Source organism: Gymnoscopelus braueri (assembly GCF_963280865.1).
Source record: "Gymnoscopelus braueri genome assembly, chromosome: 14".
In the NCBI taxonomy this organism is placed as follows: Eukaryota; Metazoa; Chordata; class Actinopteri; order Myctophiformes; family Myctophidae; genus Gymnoscopelus; species Gymnoscopelus braueri.
Genome location: NC_137619.1, coordinates 25022453 through 25034499, shown reverse-complemented (window position 1 = coordinate 25034499; position 12047 = coordinate 25022453).

Sequence of the window (12047 nt, the reverse complement as noted above, 5' to 3'; positions counted from 1 at the left end):
AGCGCCAGATGCCTAGTGTCGTGTGTCTGGTTCATCTATATGGAATAATGTGCGCAATATTTTGAAACAAAAAAATACAATAATGTAGTCAATGTAGTAACAACTGAAGAACTGGGACATGCCAAAACAAAATATGTAACAAACTACTACTTCTTTCATCCCACCCTTTATTTGTCATTCTTCCGGTACACAAGAAGGATCACCTTCCCACACGTTTCTGATTGAGGCATCTCTTTTTGTTTGGGAGAGGCAATGGGAGAGGCAATACAGTATTTACTGTAGCGTGGGTGGTGTGAATGTGATGCTGTACCAACCCTATTATTCTACTTTTTGGGGGGGGTTATATGTCTTTTTACTTTTATAGATGCTCTGGTGATGCATTTGTATTATGTTGTAAAAAAAATAAAATAAAAAAGGGTCCCATTTTTTATAGTCTTCTGACTCTTCTCTTAACACAAATAGCAGACGTCGGAATTGTTTTGCCTAACCCTCACACAAAGGGATCGTCTTATGGTACCCCAGAAAACCCCAGTCCTCACAACTGTGTTATATACTGTACATTCATTTCCCGGGATAATTAAGCCACACATGACACCGAAACGCAGCGGGAACACCGCAAATGTGTGACTGCAAGAGAGAATTAACTGATTGAAAAGATGCGAGTCACTACCAGGATATTCACAGTTGAACCAATATGAATTGGTTGTATAGTAAAGCAAATGTTTAAGATTGTACACAGGCAAAGTCATCTTCAAGCCCTACACTACGTTTGAGGCTGTAAATAGTTTACATTTCTGTCCTTAAAGATTATAGTAAGATTATAGCAATGCAATATGTCATTTAGGTTATAAAAGAAGACAGACATGCACATCCCAAACCCGACATTGGGCAGGTGCTGAGCAACGATCAGTGCAGGAAAATTAAAAGATTATTATAGAAATAATAATAAAACGCTCCAATGATAAAGTGTTTTATTGCACCCAAAGAAATCGGTGACGTTTCAAACTACACGCTCAACAACCAGTCTGATGAAGAGAGTGTAGCTCGAAACGTCACTGATTTCTTTGGGTGCAGTAAAGCACTTTATCATTGGAGCCCTACAGTGTGCGAGCGTTTTATTATTATTTCTATCATAATTTTTCAAATTTCCTGTAATTTAGCTTGTAAAATTATGAAATCCAGGATTGGCCTTTATCTCTTTTCTTTCTCTGTCTTGCTCACACACAGAGATTTAGTTTCACCCTGATTAATTATGCGTACTGCATACAAAGCATTTCCATCGTGCCAAAGACAATCAGAATAATTATGCAACGTGTTTATTGGACCCTTGACACAGTCTCTTTTCTCTCTCTCTCTCAGTGTGTGTGTGTGTGTGTGTGTGTGTGTGTGTGTGTGTGTGTGTGTGTGTGTGTGTGTGTGTGTGTGTGTGTGTGTAAGTGTGTGTGTGTGTGTGTGTGTGTGAGATAGCATAGCCTATACTGTAGATCCACCAATGAATTAGGCCAGCTGGCCAGGTTGGCAGTGTGTGTGTCTGTGTGTGTGTGTGTGTGTGTGTGTGTGTGTGTGTGTGTGTGTGTGTGTGTGTGTGTGTGTGTGTGTGTGTGTGTGTGTGTGTGTGTGTGTGTGTGTGTGTGTGTGTGTGTGTGTGTGTGTGTGTGTGTGTGTGTGTGAGAAAGAGAGAGAGAGAGAGAGAGAGAGAGAGAGAGAGACGGAGAGAGAGACAGAAAGAGAGAAAGAAAGAAAGAGAGAAAGCGAGAGAGGGAGAGAGATTTGAGTGTGTTTTTATGTGTCACAGTGGGCTCTTGTCATGCCCAGTTGTCTATGTCCGGCAGATCGCTTCTCCCCATGAGACTCTGTGTGTGTCTCCCTCTCTCTATCTCCCTCTCTCTCTCATACATGCCCGGTGCCCTTCGTGCTGACACTGCGTTTTAATATTTCACTGCATGTGGGGCTCACCATATGCTGCCCTGTCATACACCGCATATGAGCCATAAGTCTGCACACACACGCACGCGCACACACACACACACACACACACGCACGCACGCACACACACACACACACACACACACACACACACACACACACACACACACACACACACACACACACACACACACACACACACACACACACACACACACACACACACACACACACAACCGAACACAGAGGCACACATACAGAAATCTGCAGACTTATATGCAAAGATATACAGTATACACATGCTTATATTACTATACACCCCCAGCAAAAAAAATCTTTACATACTACAACTAACCTTTAATTGTCCCCCATGGGTGAGGGGAGTGATAAAAGGGTTGGGTTGATAACTGATAACCCCAAGGGCTGATAAAATAGTAACTGACCAATCAGAGAAAGCACTACATGCCACCACATGCTGAACTGTCGCTGTGAGGAACTTCATTGCATTAGGAACTCCACATATCAAATATTGCTGCCGTGGTTGCTGTTTTGATTAAATGCTATTTTCTCTTTGTCTTTGTGACTAAATAATGCTACCGGTATGTGCTTGTAATAAACAAATTATCACCCAGGCATCCTTGGTTGCCCTCATTTGGATAACCTTGGGCAACAACAAATGCAATAATCTGTATTTAGCCTAGTTAATTTACTATGGTACTCAACAGATATACCATCCCCCAGGCATTCTGAGGTGGTAAATCACAAAAGAGTGCTAAGTCATCAAATATTGGACAACAAACTTATTTTCTCTGCTCATGCCAATTTCCCCGATCCTGTTATTTCACACTAATATTATGATGGTCTTATCTCTTTCAGCTATAGTCAATGAGAATAAAAAAGAGATTCACTGACTGAAATTAAATATTACTAAAACTAATACTATATTACTAAATGCTAATTTGCTATAATAGTATCTAACTGTTTGATTTTCACCTGGCTTTTATGTTTCACCAAAACATAGCTTTGTGAGGCAGGCTAGAATTCATTCTAACAGTGTTTGTCATTGAGGAAACAACATGTGGATTGGGACAGTCAACAATTCAAATACCATAGTTACTGTAAAGGGCCATACCAGCATCCATATGACTCTATAATATCATACATAAAAATAGACCATTTTCCTGTTAATGCCTTTGTTTAGATTAGATTCAAATTATTTGTGACGTTCTTTCACCAGAAATGAACGTGTTCCATAGGCTGTAAAAAATAAGTCAGTTTGTGAAGTGCCTGTAAGTAGCACTTGATCTCTCTCTCTCTCTCTCTCTCTCTCTCTCTCTCTTTCTCTCACGCACGCACGCAATATGACATTACAACTATCCAAACCAATGACAATAATTGTTTGCTTGCGATTATGAAAAAGTATGAGGGTGGGTTTGAATCTAAAAATATTTTTTTTAAATCTCTTATTTTGTATTAAAAAGACTATGGTAGGTGGTAATCTACAAACTGTGTTTATAAATGTTTTTTCTGGTTCGCACATTTTTAAGGGCAAATTGAAGCAGCCCCAGTTGTTAGGATAGGCTATATTCCATAGCCTGGGAGGATGATTGCTCTGCAATTGACTAGTTCATTGTTAAACCAACCGGTTCACTGATAGAGACACACCGGCGCTCAGGGTAAGGGAGAACGGTGTACTGCAGGCCAGCCCATAGAAATCACGGTAATTCAACTGTAGTTTAGGGCTGTCAGTTGTCACGATTACAGATTTAAGTTGACGATTGATTGTCACACTTATAATTGCGATTAACGATTTAATTGTGTTTTTGGCATCGAACATTGGAACATTATGAATAAAAACTTAATTTCTGTTTATATTTTTTTTAAATAGCGGAAATAGCTGATCTACAAGCTTAAAAGTGACGCGTCGTAAGCTTGTAGATCTGCTTTTGACAAAATGTTGACGATTATGCAAAATAACTGCGATTATCTCAAATAGTTGCGATTAGACGATTATGTAATAATTGTGACATGCCTACTGTAGCTAACCTACTTTTAAAATAATCCTACATGAACTGGAGATGATATAGATTTGAATAAAAATGTCCAAATGTATGGGGTGTCTTTGTCAACATATCGTCTCGTTTTCTCAATAGATGATGTGTTTCACATTTAATTTGCTTCTTGAATGGGTTACCCATAATGTTAACAAAGCAGAGGGGAGACGGCAGACAGACAAGTAGTCGCATTTCAGTGACATCACTGTCTTTACGAGCGCCGACTTTGAAGAGGGGAATTCTCAATTCTACAGATTCCCGACTATCCCAAATTGTCTATATTTTAAACATGTCACAGGCTTATATACATTTTCCACCTACCGCAGAGCTCCGACGGTACATGACGTGTACGTGTGGGTTTACCGTTGTTGTATTTAACTTGCCTGAATGTAATTGGGGAAATGACCCAAATGGAAAGGAGTGACATATCCCAACATTTTCCTAGTGAATTCTCCAGGTTAGTATTAATCAAAAAAATAAGTCTTGTATATTGAGATGGCAGAAGAAAGCAGGAAAAACTGCATGGGTGGCTAATGTGTTCCACATTAGCAGGTACAGGGACAAGTATATCCAAGGCAGGGAGCCAGGTACCGGGGAGGGGCTAATGAGCATGGGAAGCACGCTAACAACAGAGGAGTTATTGAGCATTGACATGGGTTCCCGAACTTTACATGCATGAGCTGGAGGCAGATCTGAGGATTCATCCCTCTGTGGACAGTTAAGTGTCAAGATTTCAATAGGATACAAGCCAAGGTCAAGACTGAAAGCAGAGTATTAGAAGCAAATGTCAACTGAGGAGTAGCGCTACAGTGTCTTATAGGCTCTACCAGGATGGCGATAATAACCTACTTGAGCATTGGACACACTATTGTCTGTCAAAGCCGTTCTTGGTGCAATTGGACGCTTCTGAGGAGGTCATGACTGGCTGTCATTCCCCATAGGCGGATCTACATCATGAGATGATGAAAGAGAACTCTTTTTCCCAAGTTCATAGACTGGGCAGGATATTGAGCGATAGACCTCAGGAAATAATAGCTCGGTTTGAACATTTTAAGCAACAGGAACCCGTGCAAAGTAGTGAATGAGAGCGTATAATATCGCCTTGATATGAATGACCAGTTTCTTTTGAGACAGTTTCTTTTGAGATAGGTATGGTGAATATTACTCTACTACTGTTCTTAAAGCTGCACTCTGTAACTTCCTGTGCAATTGCTGAAATGTTTACCAGTGAGCCAATACACATCGTGCCCGCTTGCTCAGGGGAGATACTGAATTTTGACCTTTAGGCAGTAGCACTTGACCAGTACTGGTCCTATCTAACCACAGGATCAACATTTCTCAATAGAAGAGCAGGGAGACCAAATACAACCGCTGCAGTTGTGTTAGTTGTATTAACATACTCTACCATACAGATTGGTCAAAATAACATTTTATTCACAAAAAAATATGGTTAGTAGCACAGATTGTAGAGCTATATAACTGGAGGCATAGAAAATCCTTACCAACTCATTTCAATTAAACTTGCTCACTCATCACATTCGCCTGGAAATATCTCTCTCCTTCCGGGTGTGGGCCCATAGAGCATGCACATTAGTGTCCTATGCGTCCTACTACATCATGAACTACCTCATTGGCCGAGCCATGACATCAGTACCGGCCCTGAGCAATTTGGTGCCTTAGGCAGGCATTTTACCTGGCTCTGCATGACATTTTGCAGTACCAGAGTTGGCCACGTGTCAACTTTTGCTCAACTAGAACTCCCGGTTCGGCACGAAGTGACGCACTGTGAGCTTGTATATCTGCTATTTTTGAATAGCCAACAAAAAATCCAAAATTACCCAGATGCTTTCCCGGTTTTAATGGGATAATATTAATTGCAGGGATGTAATAGTAATTTTCGTAAGGTTGACTGAAATGTTTAACCTCTCTTTGAGAGACCAGCGATGCTGTTTTCAATGTACTGTATGTCATTTTTGTAATGTACCTGAGCAATGTGCAAGAGCACAGTCAACTCCTGTGGACTTTTTCTGATCACAACATTATACAACAATTACTAAGTGCAAAAGTGCCAAAGAAGCCATGCATCCTCTATAATACAACTTCAATTTTTTTATGAGAGAATCTTTCAGGGGGGCCTAGCTACCACTCCAAGGACGGGAATTAGTCTATTTGGAGGATAATCTTGATTATTCAACAGAATTCTTTACAGTACTGTTAATAGAGGTTATAGATCATCATGCTCTATTGAGGAAGAGGACTGTTCAAGTGCATACATCTCCTTGGATAGATGATGAACCAGGCAAAGTACTTAGGGAAAGAAATTAGAGTCTGACGTACATAGAGAAAACTTCAAAATATGCTCTTGAGTTGAAGTTGTTTTACAAAAATGCTTCTATAGAATTAAATATGATTAAAAACAACCTGGAGTACGGTTAAGGGTTTGTGAACAACCTAAGGCTGACAATTTATCTCATCTGACTCATTCTACACAGTTCATAAAAACATCATGGCAGATAATAATTGCTCTTTCAGTCAGCTGATGAGATTCTCAAGCAACTTTGTTCACATCCTGAGGGAATGCTAACTATTAGTGAACTTATAATAGACTGCTTTAATATGAGTAATAATTTAAGGTTGCTTTTACACTTATTGGTGGGCATGAGGGGGCATGGGGGGTTTATGGAGTACACAATACTTTTGTTGACTATACTTTTGTGGACTACACTGCTATGACTGGGAATAACCCAGATATCCACAACCTTTCCTTGGGGACCTTTCCTTCCTTTCTTCATTACATCTCAGAGGTTTTTGGACAGTTGGGGGACAGTTGGTGGACGTCACCCCCAATCTCCATATTTAAGGAAAGGAAGGAAGGAAGGATGGCAGGAAGGCAGGAAGGAAGGAAGGGGGTGGGGGGTGGCAACCTGTGGGTTATCCCTGGTTATAAATGCAGTTCATAAAAGCATTGTGCACTCCATAAAACAAACACCTGCCCCACCCCAAATACACCTGCGCGTGAATTCACAGCTATGCACATAATAGCAACCTTAAACCTTAAAATAACCTTTTTCACCAGGTACATGGTGTACGGCTCCTTTGAGGTCCTCATCAATGTGTATACAGAGAGAAGCTTGAAATCACTGACCCTCTCCATTGCAACGCCGTCTATGTAAATAGGGGCTGTCTCCTCTGCCTCCTGTTGTCCACAATCAGCTCCTTTGGTCTTGTTGACGTTGAGAGAGAGCGGTTGTCTTGTCGACACCAAAGCGTCTGTGGTCTGACCTTGTCCCCGTAGACAGTCTCTTTGCCATTGACAATCCGGCCCATCACTGTCATGTCGTCAGCACACTTGATGACGTTGGAGCTGTGAGTGGCCACGCAGTCATGTGAGTACAGGGGGTAGAGAAATGATGATAGAACACGTAAAACTGAAGGAATGATGATGATAATGTGACTTGCTAAAGTAGGGAAAATAAACAGGCTAAGAACAGCACACAATAAAGCAGCAAGGACAATTTCAGAAATGTATTTGTCATATATAAAATATATAATTGATAGAAACACAAGACCATACCATTCGTTAAGTGCGAAGTGTATGTTTCATTTTTATTTTACATGTCTGGTGTCATTTTTGTATTTCAATTTTTGTTTTGTATTGATTAAAGTATGTTTTTAAAGACAAATTGTCTTTGGGCTATAAAGAGATCCTAATATCAATATAATAATAATAGTTGTAATAATAATAAACCCTTAAGACAATGCAACACACCTGAGAGTTCTGACAAATATGTGTTTATTGCTTGTGCGCAACAAGACAAAGTAAAACTAAAATGTAGTGGCATATCATTCACTATGGTTAATTACATATAATACAGGCCTAAATAAGATACATATACTATGTTTTTAGTCTAAAAGAGATAGAGAGAATGATTGAGTGTGTGTGTGTGTGTGTGTGTGTGTGTGTGTGTGTGTGTGTGTGTGTGTGTGTGTGTGTGTGTGTGTGTGTGTGTGTGTGTGTGTGTGTGTGTGTGTTGAGAAACTGTCAGTAAACCTCTAATGCCTGTCACTGCTCCATACGAGTTGAATTTATGGTCCATATTTTATCATATTTATCACACTCATAACAATATAACTAACCTTTGGTGACTTTGATAACTCTGCATGCTACTCCTGTGTAACGTATGTGTGTGTGTGTGTGTGCGTGTGCGTGTGCGTGTGCGTGTGCGTGTGTGTGTGTCTTTGACTTTCAGAGCATCTGTTGGGTGTGGACATGGCAGGGGGGGCACAGGTGGTATATTGTTTGTAGTCACACACACACATACACACACAGGCACTGATGAAGCTCGCAGATGCTGACCTTGTACGAGGCCAGGCTCCTGGACTGTCAGCACTTGTCACACGCACACACAAACACTCACATACACCGTCTCTTTCTTGCATTCACACATGCACGCACACACACGCACACGCACACACGCACGCACACGCACACGCACACGCGCACGCACACACACACACACACACACACACACACACACACACACACTAAGATGAGGCACCCATTTACACAGACGTCAAAGTTCTGCTATCATGCCCAATTGGTGTGTATGTGTGTGCATCGGGTGGGGTATGGGGTAGGGGGTGAATCAATGAATAATGCCTCAGTAATAAGGTGGGTGATGGGGACACAGGGCTGAGAAGAAGGAATCTGTATGTGTGTGCGTGTGGATGCATTGCTGTCATACTTATGTCACTGCCTTTTACTTTTTGAATGAATTGTGAATCTTTGCAGCCTTTATAGCTGGAAAGGGGACTGGAGCCCATTTATGACAGCAGCCGGTCTGCATCAAGAAGGCAATTTAGCCCAACCCTACTCAAGTAACATTTTAACTGCTTCCTTTCATACAGGGAGGGTGAGTGCTTCCCTTTGAATGTTGTCTTTATTGAGACAGGCTTTGGAAGAGCTGAGAGGGAGACAGTATATTAGAGTAGGAAAGCTGAGGGAGAGACAGTGTAGGAGAGACAGACAGTAGGAAATCTGAGAGGGAGACAGACAGCAGGGAATCTGACAGGGAGACAGACAGTAGACAATCTGAGAGGGGGACAGACAGTAGGAAATCTGAGAGGGAGACAGTGTAGGGGAGACGGACAGTAGGAAAGTTGAGAGGGAGACTCAGTTGCAGCCTAATCCTTTGCTCACGCCGGCAGTGACAACAAGCTACAAGGCGGCGGGAAGTCAGTTATTTACAAGCTGGACAACACTGTGCAAAATGTCAGAAAATTATGCAAATTGGCAATGATAGAGTCAAGCGACAGCCAATCTGAGGGCAGACGGACTGTCTGGCGTCACTCCTACTTGCCTGCGAGCTCTACTGGCATGGCTGCTGGAGCCGCGTGGAGCTCATGCTGGACCACAACTTTTAATGGTGATATATTAAATTATAATTTATTATTAAATAAATATAAAATGTAGAGGTTACAGACCGGTAAGTTTAATCCACACAGTGGTGAAAATATTATGACATGAAAAGTCACTTAATCCGCAAAATGTATTGTCAGCACAAAAACTTTATTTTGTTTATTCATGCTGTAGGTGAATCGCAACAGAACACACACAATGTATACATAAATACATAGTAACCAACTATGCTTGTTCTGACGGGCGACAGAATCATAAATCACAGATTGAAAGGAAAATCACTGATTGTTTTTTCTTACGCCACTATAAAGGTAATTTTTACTTCTAATCCTACCACCAGAACTAAGATTTTATTTTAAAAAGGCTCTCCCTACTGTGCATTTAGAGATGTTTCAGGTGGAGTGACATGTCCACTCGTAGAGCACCGCAGCACGAGTAACAACTTTTACCATCTATTTTGCATAGATCTGACACCCCACATCTCTGTTCTCCATATGTCTGCCTATCTGGGAACCCATTCGGTAAAACAAAAATAACCCCAAAAAAATTCCATTTGTTTTTGCCTCTCGGGGCACCACCTCCTTTTTTGTGTAGTAGTAACAGGAACTCAATTTGGCTTCTCCCCTTTCTTAGTTCACTTCCTCCCAGATGCTTCTGTGTTTATTCCTACTACATGTTTTGGGCATGGACATGTTTCCATGGACATGTTTCCTAAATACATGTTTTGGGCAGTGGTGCTGACAGATTCTGCTACAGCAGAATCTGTTTTGAGAGATTAAATGCATGCTAACCAAAACATTTTAGTAAATGTATGTGGATCATTGGATTGTGAGAATAGATCATGTTAAACAGAACGTGACGCTGTGTCACACCCAGCACAGACACAGACTTTTAAAAGGGAGCTGTTGTTTGAATACACATTAAATCATATAAATTAATGTTTCATCTTTTGCATCCACTAATATTCTCTAATACAAGAGGTTAGGTTTTCCTTTGAGGCTAAAGCCAGTCATTCATGCTGGCATTGATTTCACTCAAGGGTTGTGCTATGACTCCCCCCAAAAGGGTGTCTCTGCAAGCCACAGGTCCATCTCTATCTCAAAATCAAAACACATTCAATCCCTTCCGCAGCCCCCATTATAATATTGCCTCTAACACTTGTACATTGTAAATCTTCACCGTATGACACCCCCCAACCTTCCAACTCCTGCTGCCCCCGTGCGATCGGATTGTGTATCGCAATTTTTAATGGCCTATTTCTAAAATGTTATCAGAAAGATATATTTTATTGCACTACAGTATACTGTATATGTGCCTAATATTGATTGTTTCCAGACAAGCCACAATTGTTCTTTAGCACTGTACTTCCTCAAAACAAATGTAAGCAAAGACCACAAGGCTGCCATGTTGGAATCCAGGTGTATACGACAGTGAGACAGACATAGGTTGATTGATTGATTGATTGATTGATTGATTGATTGATGTACTTTATTTAGTAAGACATGAGGAAAACAGTACATGGAAGTACAAATTCCCAATACAAGGTCTACTAAACTGGAAGGCTCATAAAGCACTAAGCTTGTTTAAAATGAGATCCCCACGCACACAAATCATGATGACATATAAGCGACAGACAGATATACACACTCCTATACAGAAAGTCATACAATCAGCTTACAGGTTACTATGATGATAAATGTCTGGGCAAGTATGTGAATGAATAATGTTATATTACATTCAAACCGATCATTACTGTCATCCCAACTTTATAGGAAGGACGGATGCTCAGATGACTTAGATAGGAGTCACACAGTGGAATGACCTCGAAACCAGTGTCAAACTGACAACCAATCTGAGGTCTTTTAAGCAGCAGACAAAAGCATGTCTATTAGAAAAGGTTCCCCTATAGACGAATCCACAGACGCGCTGCCTGTAGGCAGCCATAGCTGCGGTGTCAACGCTCCGCACCGCGACACCGCAGCAATGGCCGCCTACAGGCAGCTACAGGCAGCGTGTCTGTGGATTCGTCTATAGAGGGTCATTAGTCTAGGGAAAGATAAGGGAGCACTTGTTTTTATGTATGTACTGTATATGTTACTGCTGTAACCATGTGATTTTTCCTTTTCAAATAAATCAAATCAAATCAAATCAAAAGACTCACTGAAAGCCCTTTGAATTTGTTGTGGATGAAATATCACATAGTACAGTACATCTTCTTTATGATGATTAGTGTGACATGGGACCAATGCAGGACTTGGTAGCATATGAAATAGCCTTTCTCTGAGTTGTGGCAATAAGCTGTTTGACAGCTAACTTTATGTTGCAACAGTCAAAATTAACTACAACACAGATTTATTTTAAACCTTATGATGGTGGTAATTAAAGATCATGAAGCATGCAAAATCGCCTCTTCAGAACTAATGTTACAGCTTATTGAGCATTCAATTTAAACCTGTCGCCAATACTAACCTTAGGATACTCTACTGTAAGGTGTATCCACTATTGACGTAGAGACTGGTATATTGAAGGCTCAAACTAAAGCTGGTTAACTTGCTGTTTGCATTAAGTGGTTCAATCAGTTTTATATATTCTCTAAATATGCTTGGGTGGGGTTATTCACTGCATTACAATTGGGATGACAAACATTT